General features: G+C 46.1%; 2 long non-coding RNA genes across 2 annotated transcripts; one reads left to right on the top strand and one right to left on the bottom strand.

Annotated features, from left to right (window-relative positions):
• Positions 1-741: 741 nt before the first annotated feature.
• Positions 742-8,119, top strand: LOC309522115. The gene is made up of 3 exons (XR_014214855.1): positions 742-901; positions 3,177-3,524; positions 7,929-8,119. It is a non-coding gene; the product is annotated as an uncharacterized lncRNA (long non-coding RNA).
• An 8,128-nt stretch (positions 8,120-16,247) lies between these two features.
• On the bottom strand, positions 16,248-16,494 carry LOC309522393. The gene is made up of 2 exons (XR_014215085.1): positions 16,346-16,494; positions 16,248-16,306 (listed from the first exon to the last, which is right to left on the bottom strand). It is a non-coding gene; the product is annotated as an uncharacterized lncRNA (long non-coding RNA).
• Between the last annotated feature and the right edge of the window lie 225 nt (positions 16,495-16,719).

The following is a 16,719-nucleotide window of genomic DNA, read 5'->3' as shown; positions in this document are numbered from 1 at the left end:
TTTTTTTGCGGGAAATTCCCTTATTCCAGCATCGTTTCCCACTGCTATCCCAAATTGTTAGATATCCCGTACACTGTCCCTGAGACAGGTGAGGCTGCTGATCCCTTATTTTCAAATCTGAAAGTTGACAGCTCTGCGCGAACCTGGTTCACCAGATTATGAGTCTGCCGCTCTTAACCACTACACCACACTGACTACTTACCTGTCTCCTCTGCCCTCCTCCTACTTTCACCTACCTTCCACTATTTCTGCAGGGTGGGAGTAATAATAAGAAAGTAAACAGGTGCAAAGCTTACGTTGTGTAATGACAGATCCGCCTTTCCACATCCCAGGACCCTCCAGATTTTATTTTATTTTTAAATTGACTACAGCTTCCATCAGCCCCAATCAGCAAAGGACACCAGGCTGGGTAAGACCATAATGCGTTTCACTGGGAAATATGGATCAGAGAAATATAGCACAGGCACAATGGCAGAAAAATCAGCAAGGCTCCTGAGCTTGCATCTATTGGTGCTCTATTATCTCTCTAACAACCCTACCTGTCTCCTAGGCAAGCGTCTCGTCAGATGAAGAGAAATCTGTCCCTTAACACCCCTGTCCTTTTGAAATAGGACGTTTTGCTGCCTCTAAATAATCAGGACAAACCTCCATGTCTCCATTGTGAGATCATGAGTGATGTCATAGGCTGCCACCCCCTCCTTCCCCCAGGTAACAATGCTTATTAAAATTCCAATTACAAGCTCAGCAGGCAGAAGGAAAAGAAGAAGAAAACCTGGGGCTGCTTTTTTTTTCCCCCTTGGCGGAAGTGTCCAACCCCTTTCAATGATGCAAAACTATTCATTCTGGAGGAAACCCAGTTCTTCAGTGAACTATTTCAGTCTGCTAAAACAACCCAGCTCCTGTAAGTTCCAATGCATCCATCGTAATTATGATTCAGTTGTTTGGCTTTCACCTTATTGCTTATGTATGAGCTACGCTTTGGTCTTCTTCTGTTTCTGTTAGGAGGATGCACCTTACTGCACCCCCCTCACAATACAACAACAGCCCATAATAGCCAGGGCTGTACAGTGGTACCTCGGGTTGCGAACGGGATCCGTTCCGAAGGTCCGGCTGGATCGCGAGGTTTTCTCAACCTGAGGGTCACTGTTATACGCATGTGCATGGCAGTAGGCCGCTTCTGCGCATGCGCGCACGGCGAAACCCAGTCAAATACTTCCGGGTTTGCCACTTTCGCAACCTGAAGTTTACGTAACCTGAGGGTTGCATAACCCGAGGTGCTACAGTATTGATTAGCTGTTTTTTACATTGAGATGTAAGTATAATGGGGGTGAGGGGGCACGTTTTTCCTTTGGCTGCTTTGTCCTTTGTGTCTGATACAACTATTGCCTTTTTTTTCAAAAAAAGGACAAACATTCATCACTAATAATAATAGAACTCTGGAAGAGGCCGATAAGGCAATGAGACTTTAGCAGTTGCGTGCATATCAATTACAAATGGCTGACTTTGCAGGCTCAAAAGCATTCCCATCTCCCAAAGGCATTTTCTGCTTTAAAAAGAAAATGGCAGTAGTCAGGTTAAGCAAGCAAGACATTAATAATCATAGTGTTATAAGAATTTAAGGTCTCAAATATATAAATTAAATGTTCATAAATGTACAAGGCAAACACATACATAAGTATATAGATCATGTGTCTGAATTAGTACGGGAGAACAATCCTGAAACCATTTTGACTCTCCCACTGACCTCAAATATTCCTTTGCAGTGAGGTAGGAAATGGGAAAAGTCTCCCCATTGTCTCTTTGCTCACAAATCCTGTCTTAAGGACATATTTGTGTATGAATAGGGTGAGCCTGTGACCTGGATTCAGGAAACAAGTATTTAGCATCTCAAAAGGAATGGCCAAGCTGCCCAAGTAAAGCAATCAGTGACCATTATCAGGTATCCTGACAAACAGGATTTCTGTTGGAGACCGCCTCCTTCAGCGATGTATGTATGGTGTTCTGGGGGGTGGTCTCGAGCTACAGGGTGGGCAATTTCAAAAGTCTATATAAGGGCTAGCGCACCATTGTTCAGGGTCCCTCCTGCCTCCTGCGTGTGGTGAGTAAGGACCCTGTTGCAACAGTTAATAAAGATCAGGCTTGCTAGCTGCCTTGCTTCTCAATATTCTTTGGTTGGCCTCTGTTATCTTCTGCTACCAATAGAGAACCTACATAAGACTCTATACGGGCTCTTGGATACCCCATAAGGGAAAGGGGGCAGTTTTGTCTTAAAACCATAGCCAACATAAACGTAACTGAAAGATGGGATGACCAGGGAGCATGAAGAGTCCATTGGTGATCACACTGGGCAAAAGGAGTTCTGGCTGCAGAAGGTGTTGAGATTGAACAAGAGAGGAAAAGAGGCTTCCATGAGGATGGAAAAGGTGTGTAAAGGAAAATCCACAAGCTCTCATCGATAGGGAAGCAACCAGTTTGACAGCCACCTCAAGCATGATGTAAAAATACAGAGAGAGATTTTTCAGTCTCCAAGAATACACCAAAGGAAGTGAATTTGTTACGGTTACATACATGGGTCTGTTTAGTAGTGTCTAGGGATGCGGGTGTCACTGTGGTCTAAACCACTGAGCCTCTTGGGCTTGCTGATCAGAAGGTCAGCGGTTCAAATCCCTGAGACTTGGTGAGCTAGCGTTGCTCTGTCCCAGCTCCTGCCAACCTAGCAGTTCGAAAGCACCAGTGCAAGTAGATAAATAGGTACCACTGCAGTGGGAAGGTAGACGGCGTTTCTGTGCGCTCTGGTTTCCATCACAGTGTTCTATTTGCCAGAAGCAGTTTAGTCATGCTGGCTACGACCCGGAAAGCTGTCTGGGGACAAACACCGGCTCCCTCGGCCTGAAAGCGAGATGAGTGCCACAACCCCATAGTCACCTTTGACTGGACTTAACCGTCCAGGGGTCCTTTACCTTTTTACCTTTACCTATGTTAGACTGTAAGCCAGTTTACTAATGTGTCCAGCACAGCACCATTTTTAAAATTATTATTTAGCCAATAGCCCCAAGTTTCTGAGTTGGCAAAGTAACCTGGGTCATTCGTGACACACATGCAAGGCCACGCAGGGTCACTGATCTGGATCATCAGCCATCATGCCTAAAAATCCACTTCTTTTTCTGCCACAACAGCTCATCGGATCAGACCATCGACTGAGCAAGGGATGGTCGTGTTTTTTACCCGGAGGTTTCCTGTGGTGAGCAATGTTGAGAGTGATGTTTGAGCCTCCAATCCAGCCTTGCGGTTCTCCTTGGGCTGAAAGTAGACCTCCTTGCCTTATTTGAATGCTTAATCTGCATATCGAGGCAGCCGCTCCAGGGTTATGCAAATTCCTGAAGCAGATGGTTGCGGCTGAGCTGCAAATAACAAAGCAAAGGATGAAGTGGAACATTCGGAAACTGGCGCTGTCAGGGGAATGCCTTTGTTTGAATTTCATATTTTGAAACGTGACAGGCAAGAGTGCCTTGCATATTCGACAGGTAGGTTTAGGCAGCAGGTGGAGTGATGGTGGAAAGAGAATTGAGGTTGGGGTGGACCTATTTTCCTATCTGAGATTATTATTATTATTTTTAAAAAGATGTTTTTATTTGTTTTTTCAAATATAAATTTATAACACAAGCAAATACATTTCCATATACAGTGGTACCTCGGGTTACATACGCTTCAGGTTACAGACTCCGCTAACCCAGAAATAGCGCTTCAGGTTAAGAACTTTGCTTCAGGATGAGAACAGAAATTGTGCTCTGGCGGCGCGGCAGCAGCAGGAGGCCCCATTAGCTAAAGTGGTGCTTCAGGTTAAGAACAGTTTCAGGTTAAGAATGGACCTCCGGAACGAATTAAGTACTTAACCCGAGGTACCACTGTACAGAGGGACGCGGGTGGCGCTGTGGGCTAAAGCCTCAACGCCTAGGGCTTGCCGATCGAAAGGTCGGCGGTTCGAATCCCCGCGGCGGGGTGCGCTCCCGCTGCTCGGTCCCAGCGCCTGCCCACCTAGCAGTTCGAAAGCACCCCCGGGGGCAAGTAGATAAATAGGTACCGCTTACCAGCGGGAAGGTAAACGGCGTTCCGTGTGCGGCTCTGGCTCGCCAGAGCAGCGATGTCACGCTGGCCACGTGACCCGGAAGTGTCCCCGGACAGCGCTGGCCCCCGGCCAATAGATGTGAGATGGGCGCACAAACCCCACAGTCTGTCAAGACTGGCCCGTTCGGGCAGGGGTACCTTTACCTTTACCTTTACCACTGTACAGAGATTTCTCTGAATCTCAAGACCTCCCCCTCCCCTCCGTGGGTCCTAATGTCAACGTTTTCAGCTGCATATTCTATCATAGTCTTTATTTTGTATCTCTCCATATTGTCCAAAGTATTTGTTACATTACAAGTGTTGTTAAAACCCTGCTAATGTTTTCATAGAATCATAGAATCGTAGAGTTGGAAGAGACCACAAGGGCCATCGAGTCCAACCCCCTGCCAAGCAGGAAACACCATCAGAGCACTCCTGACATATGGTTGTCAAGCCTCTGCTTAAAGACCTCCAAAGCAGGAGACTCCACCACACTGCTTGGCAGCAAATTCCACTGTTGAACAGCTCTTACTGTCAGGAAGTTCTTCCTAATGTTTAGGTGGAATCTTCTTTCTTGTAGTTTGGATCCATTGCTCCGTGTCCGCTTCTCTGGAGCAGCAGAAAACAACCTTTCTCCCTCCTCTATGTGACATCCTTTTATATATTTGAACATGGCTGTCACGGGAAATGGGGTTGCTTGTGTGTAAACCTTTAGCTGTTCCAAACTGCTTAGGGGTTGGTGGTGTCTTTCCCTGACTGAGCAGCCTGGGTGCTGCTGCTGCTCAATCGCTCGACGAATCCGTGAGTGGGTGTTTCCTAAATTTCCTCCAACATAAAAGCTCCTTGACAGACACCCTTCGCCTCGCCTCTCTGCGCGTAACCCTTCTGCGCAGAGTGGGCGTGCCCAGAGGTGCCCCTCCACTCTCTTCACTGCCTTCAGTACCAGGGTCTCGGAGCCTATCCTCCGAGATGCTTCCTCCCTCTTCCTTCTTCCTGGTGTCACCTGGAAGATGACCTTCTCTCTCTACCCTTACTCGTTCCTTCTTCTGCAGAATCGGGAAGCAACGCCTCTCCCCTCTGCTCCGATGTCAGTTCCCTGACAATGGCCATCATATCACCCCTTAACCTCCTCTTCTCCAGGCTAAACATGCCCAGCTCCCTTAGCCGTTCCTCATAAGGCATCGTTTCCAGGCCTTTGACCATTTTGGTTGCCCTCCTCTGGACACGTTCCAGTTTGTCAGTGTCCTTCTTTCATCTGCTTACAGTGGCCTCCTAAATAAATTATAAATTTCCCCCATTCTTTTTTGAAGTTTTTGTCATCTTGGTTCCTGAACTTTCCAGTCAGTTTTGCCATTTCAGCGTAGTCCATCAGCTTAGCTTGACATTCCTCTCTGGTAGGGACTTTGTCTTCTTTCCCTCTCTGGGCTAGTAACATCCACGCAGCTGTTGTTGCATACATAAAAAGTCTTTTCTGCTCCTTTGGGATGTCAGTACCTACTATTCCTAATAAAAAAGCTTCTAGGGTTTTTTATAATAATAATTTTTTTAATAATAATAATAATAATTTATTATTTGTACCCCGCCCATCTGGCTGGGTTTCCCCAGCCATTCTGGGCGGCTTCCACAAAGACCAAAAATACACTAAGATGTCACACATTAAAAAATTCCCTGAACAGGGGTGCCTTAAGATGTCTTCTGAATGTCAGGTAGTTGTTTATCTCTTTGACATCTGATGGGAGGGTGTTCCACAGGGCGGGCGCCACTACCAAGAAGGCCCTCTGCTTGGTTCCCTGTAGCTTTGCTTCTCGCAATGAGGGAACCGCCAGAAGGCCCTCGGCGCTGGACCTCAGCGTCCGGGCAGAATGATGGGGGTGGAGACGCTCCTTCGGGTATACTAGGCTGTTTAGTGCTTTAAAGGCCAACACCAACACTTTGAATTGTGCTCGGAAACGTACTGGGAGCCAATGTAGGTCTTTCAAGACCGGTGTTATGTGGTCCCTGCGGCCACTCCCAGTCACCAGTCTAGCTGCCGCATTCTGGATTAGCTGTAGTTTCTGGGTCACTTTCAAAGGTAGCCCCACGTAGAGCGCATTGCAGTAGTCCAAGCGAGAGATAACCAGAGCATGCACCACTCTGGCGAGACAAAGTTATTTTAAACATTTTTTCAGTTCATTATCTATCATTTCCCAGAAAGCTTTTAATGCCGTACACTGCGCAGGGGTTAGAGTGTCGGATTATGACCTGGGAGTTAAAATGAGGGGCAGGGGGAAGAGAATTCTGTTTGCCACTTCGAGCCTACTGGAAGAAAGGTGGGATATAACCATATGATCCTTCTTGGACCCTGAGATCATCTTCTGTGGCCCTCCTTCATGTGCCTCCTCCTCGAGAGGTGCAGGAGGTGGCAATCCAAGAACAAATGGACCTTTTTTTGCAGTGAATCCCTGACTGTGGAATGCTCTCCCCAGGGAAGTTCAACAGGCAAAAACATTCTCTCTCTCTCTCTCTCTCTCTCTCTCTCTCTCTCTCACACACACACACACACACACACAATCATTATCCACTATACCGCTCTGACTCTTAAAGCCTGTTGAATTCCTTCCCTCCCACCTCACGGCTTTCAAAATTAACCTTTGTATCATTGCAACTTATACATTTTCCAATTCTAATTACACTCATTATAGAATGACTCAAAATTTATATAACTATAGAAAGGTAGAAAATTTCTCGTTGCCAGTCTTCAGACAGCCCTGCTAGTGATGTTAATTGCTTACACAATAATCTTTCAGATATTGTATAAATTTACTCCAGTCCATTTGGAATACTTGATCATGCTGGTTTTGGATTTTTCCTGTCAGCTTCACCAGTTCTGCAAAGTCCATCATCTTCATTTGCCGCTCTTCTTTCGTTGGTACTTCTTGTTGTTTTCATTTCAGGGCTAAAAGAACTCTTGTCACAGTTGTTGTATACATAAACAGTCTTTTACCTTCAAAAGAAGATAAAATGTTCCTTTTTAACCAGGACTTTGGTTGACCTGATTGACATCCTGTTGTTGTTGTTGTTGTTGTTGTTGTTGTTGTTGTTTAGTTGTTTAGTCATTTAGTCGTGTCCGACTCTTTGTGACCCCCTGGACCAGAGCATGCCAGGCACTCCTGTCTTCCACTGCCTCCCGCAGTTTGGTCAAACTCATGCTGGTAGCTTCGAGAACACTGTCCAACCATCTCGTCCTCTGTCGTCCCCTTCTCCTTGTGCCCTCTATCTTTCCCAACATCAGGGTCTTTTCCAGGGAGTCTTCTCTTCTCATGAGGTGGCCAAAGTATTGGAGCCTGAGCTTCACGATCTGTCCTTCCAGTGAGCACTCAGGGCTGATTTCCTTCAGAACGGATAGGTTTGATCTTCTTACAGTCCATGGGACTCTCAAGAGTCTCCTCCAGCACCATAATTCAAAAGCCTCAATTCTTTGGTGGTCAGCCTTCTTTATGGTCCAGCTCTCACTTCCTATACCCTTTTAAAATGTGGCTCTTGGGCGGTGTTATTGGGTTATTGTTCTTATTTTGATTTTATATATTGTGATCTTTTCTGTGAACCGCCCTGAAACCTTTTGGTATAGGCCAGTATATAAATTCAATAAATATATATAAATGTAAACAATACATGCAGCTAAGTCCCCTTTGTGCTGTGTTGAATACACATTGTTTTTAAAATGCAATAAAAACAGTTTACAATAATATACAAGTACTTCTATAATGCCCAGCAAAACAAAGTAGCGTCTGTAAATAATATATCCAGGCTTCTTCAGCGCCATCATGACACATTATCTTTTGCAGGGAAAAGCCAAACAAGAAGTATGATTGACAGCCAACTGGACCTGCTGGAAAAATTAGCTCCTGGTCCCATACTGGTAACAGATAGTGAATTTCACTGCCTCAAACATTGGGATGCAAATTCAACCTTCTCAGCTGTGGCCGGACACATTCTATCACATAGAAACGAGCATTAATTAAAGGCGAGAACCAGATGCCGGAATGAAGCATATGTGAGCACAAGATGGGATACAACGCTGGCTGCTGGCATCCTCTGCCCCCTGGGCATGGCAATGACACTCGCCCCAGGCACAGGCAAACATACAAGCGCTCATTAGCTCTTTCGGGCTGATCTGACACGGCTGTCCAATTCCTCCCTAGCTGTCTGCGTAAATGACGGAGTTGTGAACATAGCCGGCAGAGCTGGCAATCTAGTTATTAGACACGGTGTTTAACTCGAGTCTTAAGTTTTCCTCAAGTTTCACCCCATAATTATTAGGCCTGGGACTTCCACTGTGTTTGTGCAGGTGGATATTAGATTTTCTATCAAACCGTTCCCAAAGGGTCAGGTTGGGTTCCCACGTCTCTGCGGATCTCATCACGAATACGGGGACACCACGGGTGTGTGTGTTAAGCCCGCTTTTATATACGCTCTGTACAGCTGACTGTGTCCCCAAATACCCCACTAATAAGATCATTAAGTTTGCAGATGATAAAACGGTGGTTGGTTTAATCATGGCTGGAGAGGGGGAGGCGGCCTATAGGGAGGAAGTTGAGCAGTTGGGGGAGTGGTGCAGGGAAAACAACTTACTCCTTAACTTAAAGAAAACAAAAGAGATTATTGTGGACTTTAGGAAATGTAAATTGAATATTCAGCCACTTATTATTGAGGGGAAGTGCACAGAACAGGTCTCGGTGTTTCGATTTCTGGGAATGGAGTTGAGAGATGACCTAACCTGGGGAGAAAACAGCAAGGACCTGATGAAGAGAGCACAGCAGAGGTTATATTTTCTGAGAATCCTCACTAAAATCAATCTCTCAAAGGACCTGTTGATGGCATTTTACCATTGCACTGTGGAGAGTGTATTAACTTATGGTCTCTGTGTGTGGTTTGGGAGCTGCACGACCAGGGGGAAAAACAAGGCTGTCCAGGGTTGTAAAGACTGCAGAGAGAATAATTGGGTGCACTCTTCCCACCTTAGATCAAATCTATGCTGTCAGTTGCCATAAGAAAGCTGCAGAGATAGCGCAGAATAGTACGCACCCTGGAAATGATCGCTTTCAGCTTCTGCCTTCTGGAAGAAGGTATAGGGTTATAAAGACCAGGACTAGCCACCTGAGAAACAGTTCTACCCAAATGCAATTCTGGTTCTAAATGCAACATAAGGAGTCTCTGTAGTATATTGTATTTTAAAATGGGGTTTCAGAGTTTTTAGGGGGTATTGAATGTCTTATGTAGATTTTTCAATTTCATTGTTCTGTATGGGACAATGACAATAAAGATATTGTATCGTATCATATCGTATCGCATAGGTAAGCTGTTGTTACGGAGTTGGGGGGGATTTGTTGGTCCTAGACAATCTCAATTAAGGACTTAAAACTGCATTGAGTGACTGTGCAGAGAATGAAATAGGCAGGTCTTCGGTGGAATGGTTTGCAGCCCAATCAACGGGACACACTGGGAAGAAAAGACGGGCAAGATCAAATGACTGGGTGGAATGGCTGCATATGGAAGCTTTTAGGTTCTGGAGGGGCCCAGTGGCGGTTGGACCCAGCCAGACTGGTGGAGAAACTGAGCCGTCTCTCCCCTCTAGACACCTGCCAGGTGGAACAGCCACCAATTTTTATAGCCTTTGGAGAAGCCAGCAGACTAATTATGATGTAACTGTCTGGTTTCATCCCCTACAGAAAAGTGGTCGACTGAGCCATTATGACATAACCACATTCTATGGATATGTAGCTTTGAATGGGCCTCGTTGCATCCACTGTAATGGATTCTGTACATTCACATCCCCCAGATAACATCCCCAGACTTCAAATTCTGGGGTGTTTTTCCCCTCTGTGCCCAGATCCTGTGGAACAGCACCAATAGCCAGATAAGCATAACTATCGTGCTTAGCATTATCGTACTTCAGAGTCTGCCTCCCCAGCCATACCCCTACCAAACCTGCTTTATACCCTCCTTAATTTCCTGGCTGGAGTGGCTGTTGGATTCTGATGATGCCTTCATTTATTGGTGTGCTTTGTTCTTTTTGTCAATTTACCAAAGAATAAAACAAAATTGGAGATTAAGGGGATTTCTCAGGACGGTGGAGGGCGTGTGGGCTGTGTCCCATTGGTGAAGTGGCGATGGCACTTGCCGTTATTCTGCTAGCAAATGCTCTGCGGGTGGAGGGGACACCAAAAATTGGGGGTTGAGGAGGGTCAGCTGGGGGAGGAGTGAGAAATGTCCCTTTTTGTCATCTGAGGAAAGTTGGAGCGTACGCTGCAATGTCTTGAGGATTGCAGTCCTTAAAGCCAGAAGGACCTTCATAGGTTCAGTACATAGCTGTCAACCGTCCCTTATTTGGCGGGAAAGTCCCTTATCCGAGCACCATGTCCCGCTGCTGTCCCTTATTGATGATGTCCCTTAAATTTCCTGGGTTTCAAAGGAAGCAGCTCCTCTCCCTCCCTCCCTGCCGGCCAGGGAGGAGGAAGGCTCCAACTGTGTTGCTTGGCTGCGTTGCTCACCCAGTAAGGAGTCTAAGAACGACTGGGGGGTGGAGCTTGCATGTCTTGTGCCGATCAAATTGGCCACGTTGCCTGGAGACTCGCCTTTGCTCAGCGCTTCCCAGCAGAGAGGTGACGGTGGTTTTCCTTGCTGCATCCCCTTTGCCGGGTTGCTGCGCTGTGGGAACCACCGCTTGAGGCTTCGTTTGGCTGCTGGCTGGGCTTTCTGCCTTTGGCTCGGAGGGGCACAGAAGTTGAACATACCTGTGCTTGGAAAATCCCTTATTTTGGCTGCTGATCCCTTATTTTCGAGGTTGCTGGTCCCTTATTTTCAAATCTGTAAGTTGACAGCTATGGTTCAGTAGCCATTGGCTGAAAGCAAGCAAAGGCAGAGCAAACAGATCGCTTTTGTATTTTGCTATTCCTGGGGCCTTTTGCCTAGTTCCACCACTGTTTGGTTAAGGCTCTCCCTTTTCTGTCTACTTTTGCTGAACAGTTTAGGCTAATGAGTTCATGTAGAAAGAGCCGTTGCTTTGTCTGACTGCCAATTATTCATTATAATCTAAAGAGCTGTCGGTTAACCAAAGCAGCTGCGGCGACTTGCCGGAGTGTAGAAGGAGCCTTTCAGTGACTCACACATCTGCTCTGATGCGGCTGCCTTGATGCCGAGCCAAAATCTGCTTCCAATAAATATTGTATAAATATTGGTGCTTTACGAAGCTCTGCATCTGGCCAAGGCTGGCCAGCTCAGAATGAGCCTTCGCCAGTCACGCGCTAGACAATGTAATAAAAGCGCCTGCCCTCATAGCTGAGACTTGCATAAGGTTTCAAGTGCAATTATAACATTCACAATCAAGCCATGAGGCCATCCAAATAATCTCCTGTCTTCTCCAATTTGTAGAGCATAAAGAAAAAAGGTCTTTGTGTGTGTGTGTAGATATAGATATAGATATAGATACCGTATTTTTCGCTCTGTAGGACACATCCAACCATAGGACGCACCATGTTTTAGAGGGGGAGAACAAGGGGAAAAAATCTCCCCCTCTCTGCTCAGCGCCTCTTCAGCGAAGCAGCCCCTTCCATTTCTCCTCCCGCTTGGCTGAAGGGGTGCTGCGCAGCTCTCCCTCTCTGCTGAAACCAGGAGACTCATCCTCTCCCGGCTTCAGCAAAAGGAACCCGAAGCCTCCAGAGCGCAGCGGGAACTCGCACTGCACTCCAAAGGCTTCAGGCGGCTATCCCTGAAGCCTGGAGAGTGAGAGGGGTCGGTGCGCACTGACCCCTCTCGCTCTTCAGGCTTCAGCGAAAGCAACGCGAAGCCTCCGGAGCATGGAGGGAGTGCTCCCTCTGCGCTTTGGAGGCTTCGCGTTGCTATCGCTGAAGCCAAGGAGCCTGCATTCGCTCCATAGGATGCACACACATTTCCCCTTAATTTTTGGAGGGGAAAAAGTGCGTCCTATAGAGCAAAAAATACGGTATAGTGGTACCTCGGGTTACAGACATTTCAGGTTACGCGTTTTCAGGTTGCGCACAGTGCCGAACCCAGAAGTACTGGAACAGGTGACTTCTGGATTTTGGCGCTTGCGCATAAGCACTAAATCACGCTTTGCGCTTGGCAGAAGCGCCGAATCACAACCCGCACATGAGCAGAAGCGGCGCTACAGGTTGTGAACGCTGCGGGTTGCAAACGTGCCTCCTGCATGGATCACGTTCGCAACCTGAGGTTCCACTGTGTGTGTGTGTGTGTGTGTGTGTGTGTGTGTGTGTGTGTGTATAACTGGAATGAGGAAAGAAAGACAGACAGACAGAAGAGATGGGCTGTGGCACCTACTATGAACTTTCCAGCCCAGGTTGACCCACCCATGAGGAAAGGTGAAGCAACCACCTCAGGCAGCAGAACCCACAGGGGCAGCAGATCTGCCCTCCAATAAATGCATCGCCCACTGCTGCTGCCATTGCCACTCGCTCCTTGGAGTTGGAGTTGGGACATGGGTGGCGCTGTGGCCTAAACCACTGAGCCTCTTGGGCTTGCCGATCAGAAAGTCGGCGGTTCTAATCCCCATGACGGAGTGAGCTCCCATTGCTCTGTCCCAGCTCCTGCCAACCTAGCAGTTCAAAAGCTAGCCAGTGCAAGTAGATAAATAGGTACCGCTGTGGTGGGAAGGTAAACGGTGTTTCCGTGTGCACCGGCTTCTGCCACAGTGTCCTGTTGCACCAGTAGCAGTTTAGCCACGCTGGCCACATGACCCAGAAAGCTGTCTATGGACAAACACTGGCTCCCTCGGCCTGAAAGCGAGATGAGCATCACAACCCCATAGTCACCTTTGACAGACTTTACCTTTACCTATAAGGTGCTGATATTGGTATATAAACTCCTACTATGCACCCTGGACTCAGGATACCTGAAAAATCATCTCACCCCTCCTGCAGATGCCGTCTTATCAGGCAGAGCTCTGCCGCAGCACTGGAAATTACTCAAGTACCCCCTGCGGTATCTCCTGTTCGCCTAGAATTCCCTTCATGTCATGTACTGCAACAGAAATATGTTCCCCAAATTCTCCTTGGAATTCTCAGCTGCAAATGTTGATGTCCCTGGCGGTGTTGATACCAGCGAAATGCCTGCTCCTGCCCTAATAGGTCTACAAACCTTAACTGTTAGCAGTGGAAGAAACAACAAAACAGGGAAGGGAGGGAAATACAGCAGAGGGAAGTTCAGCAGGGGAGGGATTAATATTCACAAATGCAGAATATTCATCAGATGCACTCTCTCTGAAAGTGGGCCAAACATTCACTTTTTCTGGGTCATCTGACAGACATAATAATCAAATAGTTGTCCTCCTGTGTTTTCCACCCCCCACAGTCCCCCCAATTGCAGGAAACTCTTTTGGAAGGAATGGAATAGGAACCCAGAGAACCTCTTCTTCTGCCCTTCCCAGAGTTATGATGAGGGAGAGACACTTTCTGCTTGGCCATCAGGCAAGCAGCCTCCAGCCCTAGAAGACATTTTTGTACATGTTATTTATAAGGTGTATGATCTTTGTTGTTTCTTCAGCTTATAAACCATTTTGTGTATAGTAATGTAGAAAGGGTTAAAGCTATGGTTTCCCCAGTAGTGATGTAGGGAAGTGAGAGCTGGACCACAAAGGCGGCTGATCGCCGAAGAATCGATGCTTTTGAATTATGGTGCTGGAGGAGACTCTTGAGAGTCCCATGGACTGCAAGAAGATCCAACCTCTCCATTCTGAAGGAAATCAGCCCTGAGTGCTCACTGGAAGGACAGATCCTGAAGCTGAGGCTCCAAGACTTTGGCCACCTCATGAGAAGAGAAGACTCCCTGGAAAAGACCCTGATGTTGGGAAAGATGGAGGGCACAAGGAGAAGGGGACGACAGAGGATGAGATGGTTTGATAGTGTTCTCGAAGCTACCAGCATGAGTTTGACTAAACTGCGGGAGGCTGTGGAAGACAGGAGTGCCTGGCGTGCTCTGGTCCATGGGGTCACAAAGAGTTGGACACAACTAAACAACTAAACAACAACAATGTAGAAAGGCAATATACAAATAAAAGTGAAATGAAAAATGAAAAAATTGAATGGTTTCAACATGCCTAGTGATGTATTGAGCTAGCAAAAGGATCATCTCTAGGCACACCCCTTTGCTATATTTAAGACTATTTCTGTGGGTCCCTTGCTTGTTTTTAATCAACGTTTAAAAAAATGCTTTCCAGGGCTGTATTTTTAATATAGTGAAATATATGCACAATTAGCCTTGAAATAAAAGAGCATTGTAGCACTAATTGAAGAATTGACTTTTTTATTTTATTTTCAAAAGCTTGGCGCATTTCCACTATCCACCTATGCAATAATGCCCACCCTTTTTTTAAATTAACCACTTTAGAGCTACAATTCCTATGTAAAAAAAATAATAATAATTAAACACTTTTGATGTTTTGTAGGCAATAATTGGGCAATCACGCTTAGTGTTTTAGCACTAATTAAATAATGTGGGGTGGTTTTTTTAACTTAAATAAAGCTCAATCCATCAAACACCCAGCCATGAATGAGATGAAGTGGCCCACAGGATTGTGGGCAGATTTGGAAGACTCAGCTAGAGGAGACTAGAAGGAAAACTTGCTAGTCCTCATCTACAGAAGGGTTCTCTCTACAATTCTTATTATATGTGGTCCCTTGATGCTCTCCAGTAATGTAATTCAATGGTCTTCATGGCATCAGGTATCCATTTGCCTTGTCTCTGTGGGAATGTTCAGGGAGGCAGGAGAGGATATATTGTTTATTAATATCCTTCCTAACTTGTGTTAGCAAGTCCCTTTACTTAGCAGAGTGCATTCCCCTTTCAAACGCACAGCGGGTAGCTGGTTGCAGGCTTGTTTAAGCCTCTCACTATCATACAATTCGCGGGTGGTGCTGTGGGTTAAACCACAGGGCATAGGACTTGCAGATCAGAAGGTCGGCGGTTCGAATCCCCACGACAGGGCGAGCTCCCATTGTTTTGTCCCTGCTCCTGCCAACCTAGCGGTTCGAAAGCACGTCCAAGTGCAAGTAGATAAATAAGTACAGCTCTGGCGGGAAGGTAAATGGCGTTTCCGTGCGCTGCTTTCAAAATGGCTGTCAGGCTGTGCTGATACTCCTTCAGGAAAATGTTTTTTTTTTTTTTAAAGAAAGCACTTGTGCTACTGCCATTGCTAACGGGGAGCCTGACTCCTAAAAAAACACTTGGGAATTTCTGCTCCTCCTGGAGAAATCTGGTGATATGGTTCTCCCTGTGGCTCTTGGCCACAAATAAGGTGGAGAATTGCAAGGGGCTGTATTTTAGTTTACATTCTTTGGTGATGACTGCACCTTAAGTATTCATCTCCCCCCCCCCAGCTATTTTAGTTACTGTGGCAATGTTACTGTGAGTTACTGTGGCAATGAATGAAAACAAACAAATGTTCAGCTTTAATATTTCCTCTAACAAATCAGCAGCAGCTGATTTTTCCTTGTTCGGTTGTAAGTTATCGTTCAATCCGTGTCTCAAAAGACACTTATATTGAGGTTTGCATCAACATGCACATTATTTAAATCTATGTGATTAATGGATCAGTTGGTTAAAAAGCAGGTGACTGATCAATAAAAATGGATGATAGTCCTAGTTCAGACATATGCAATGTGGTTAATCAGAAATAAACTTGAGAGCATAATTCTAGCATCCGAGGCAGCGAATGGTATTTACACTTGATTTACAAAAACGTCCTCTCGGCTTCGAAGTTATTAGTTCCCAAGTAACACATTTTAATTACGGATGTCATAGTCCCTGCATGGCTGACTTGAATTTAATTGAAAAACTCATATACTGCCATTGGAACTTCAGCATGAATGATAGTTGTTTACATATTTCCGGGAAAAGTACATTTTATTTCTTAGTCACTTGGCGGTTTATTTCCAAGGTAGAAAATCTGATGTTTGATTTTGCCGTAATCTGTCTTGCAGCACATACAATAAACTTCGCTCTAATGCCCTGTCAACAATAACCTGAGGTTGCCTCTGGGAAGTGGAAAAAAAATTGTCGACAGAGCCCTGGTAGCCAGAATGAGAAGAGTGAGGCAGTCTGAGAATTCAAACTAGACCGAGCTGCTGCTGTTGTTCTTTATAAATTTATTTATTTGGTTTTTCCAATTAAAGTTTTACCATCAAATATTCTACATCATAGAAACAAGATTCCAAAGAATCTCCTGGACTTCCCTCCTCTCCTTTGTGGGTCCTATTGTTAATAATTTCCTACTGCATGTTTTATAATTATCCAGATCTTTTACATCTCCGTTACAGTGGTACCTCGGGATGTAAACAGAATCTGTTCTGGAGCCCCGTTCACATCCCGACTGGAACGCAAGACACAACGGCGCAGCTGCGCGTGCGCTGGCCGTGTTTCGCAGCTACTGCGCATGCGCGCGACGTCATTTTGAGTGTCTGTGCATGCGCGAGCAGCGAAACCCGGAAGTAACGCGCTCCATTACTTCCAGGTTGCTGCGGAGCGCAACTCGAACGCGCTCAACCCGAAGCGCATTCAACTCGAGCTATGACTGCATATCCAAAATACACCATCAAACTGCAA

Source organism: Podarcis vaucheri, assembly GCF_965113315.1.
Source record: "Podarcis vaucheri genome assembly, chromosome: 17".
NCBI classification, from domain to species: domain Eukaryota; kingdom Metazoa; phylum Chordata; class Lepidosauria; order Squamata; family Lacertidae; genus Podarcis; species Podarcis vaucheri.
This window is presented reverse-complemented; position numbering and strand designations above follow the sequence as displayed.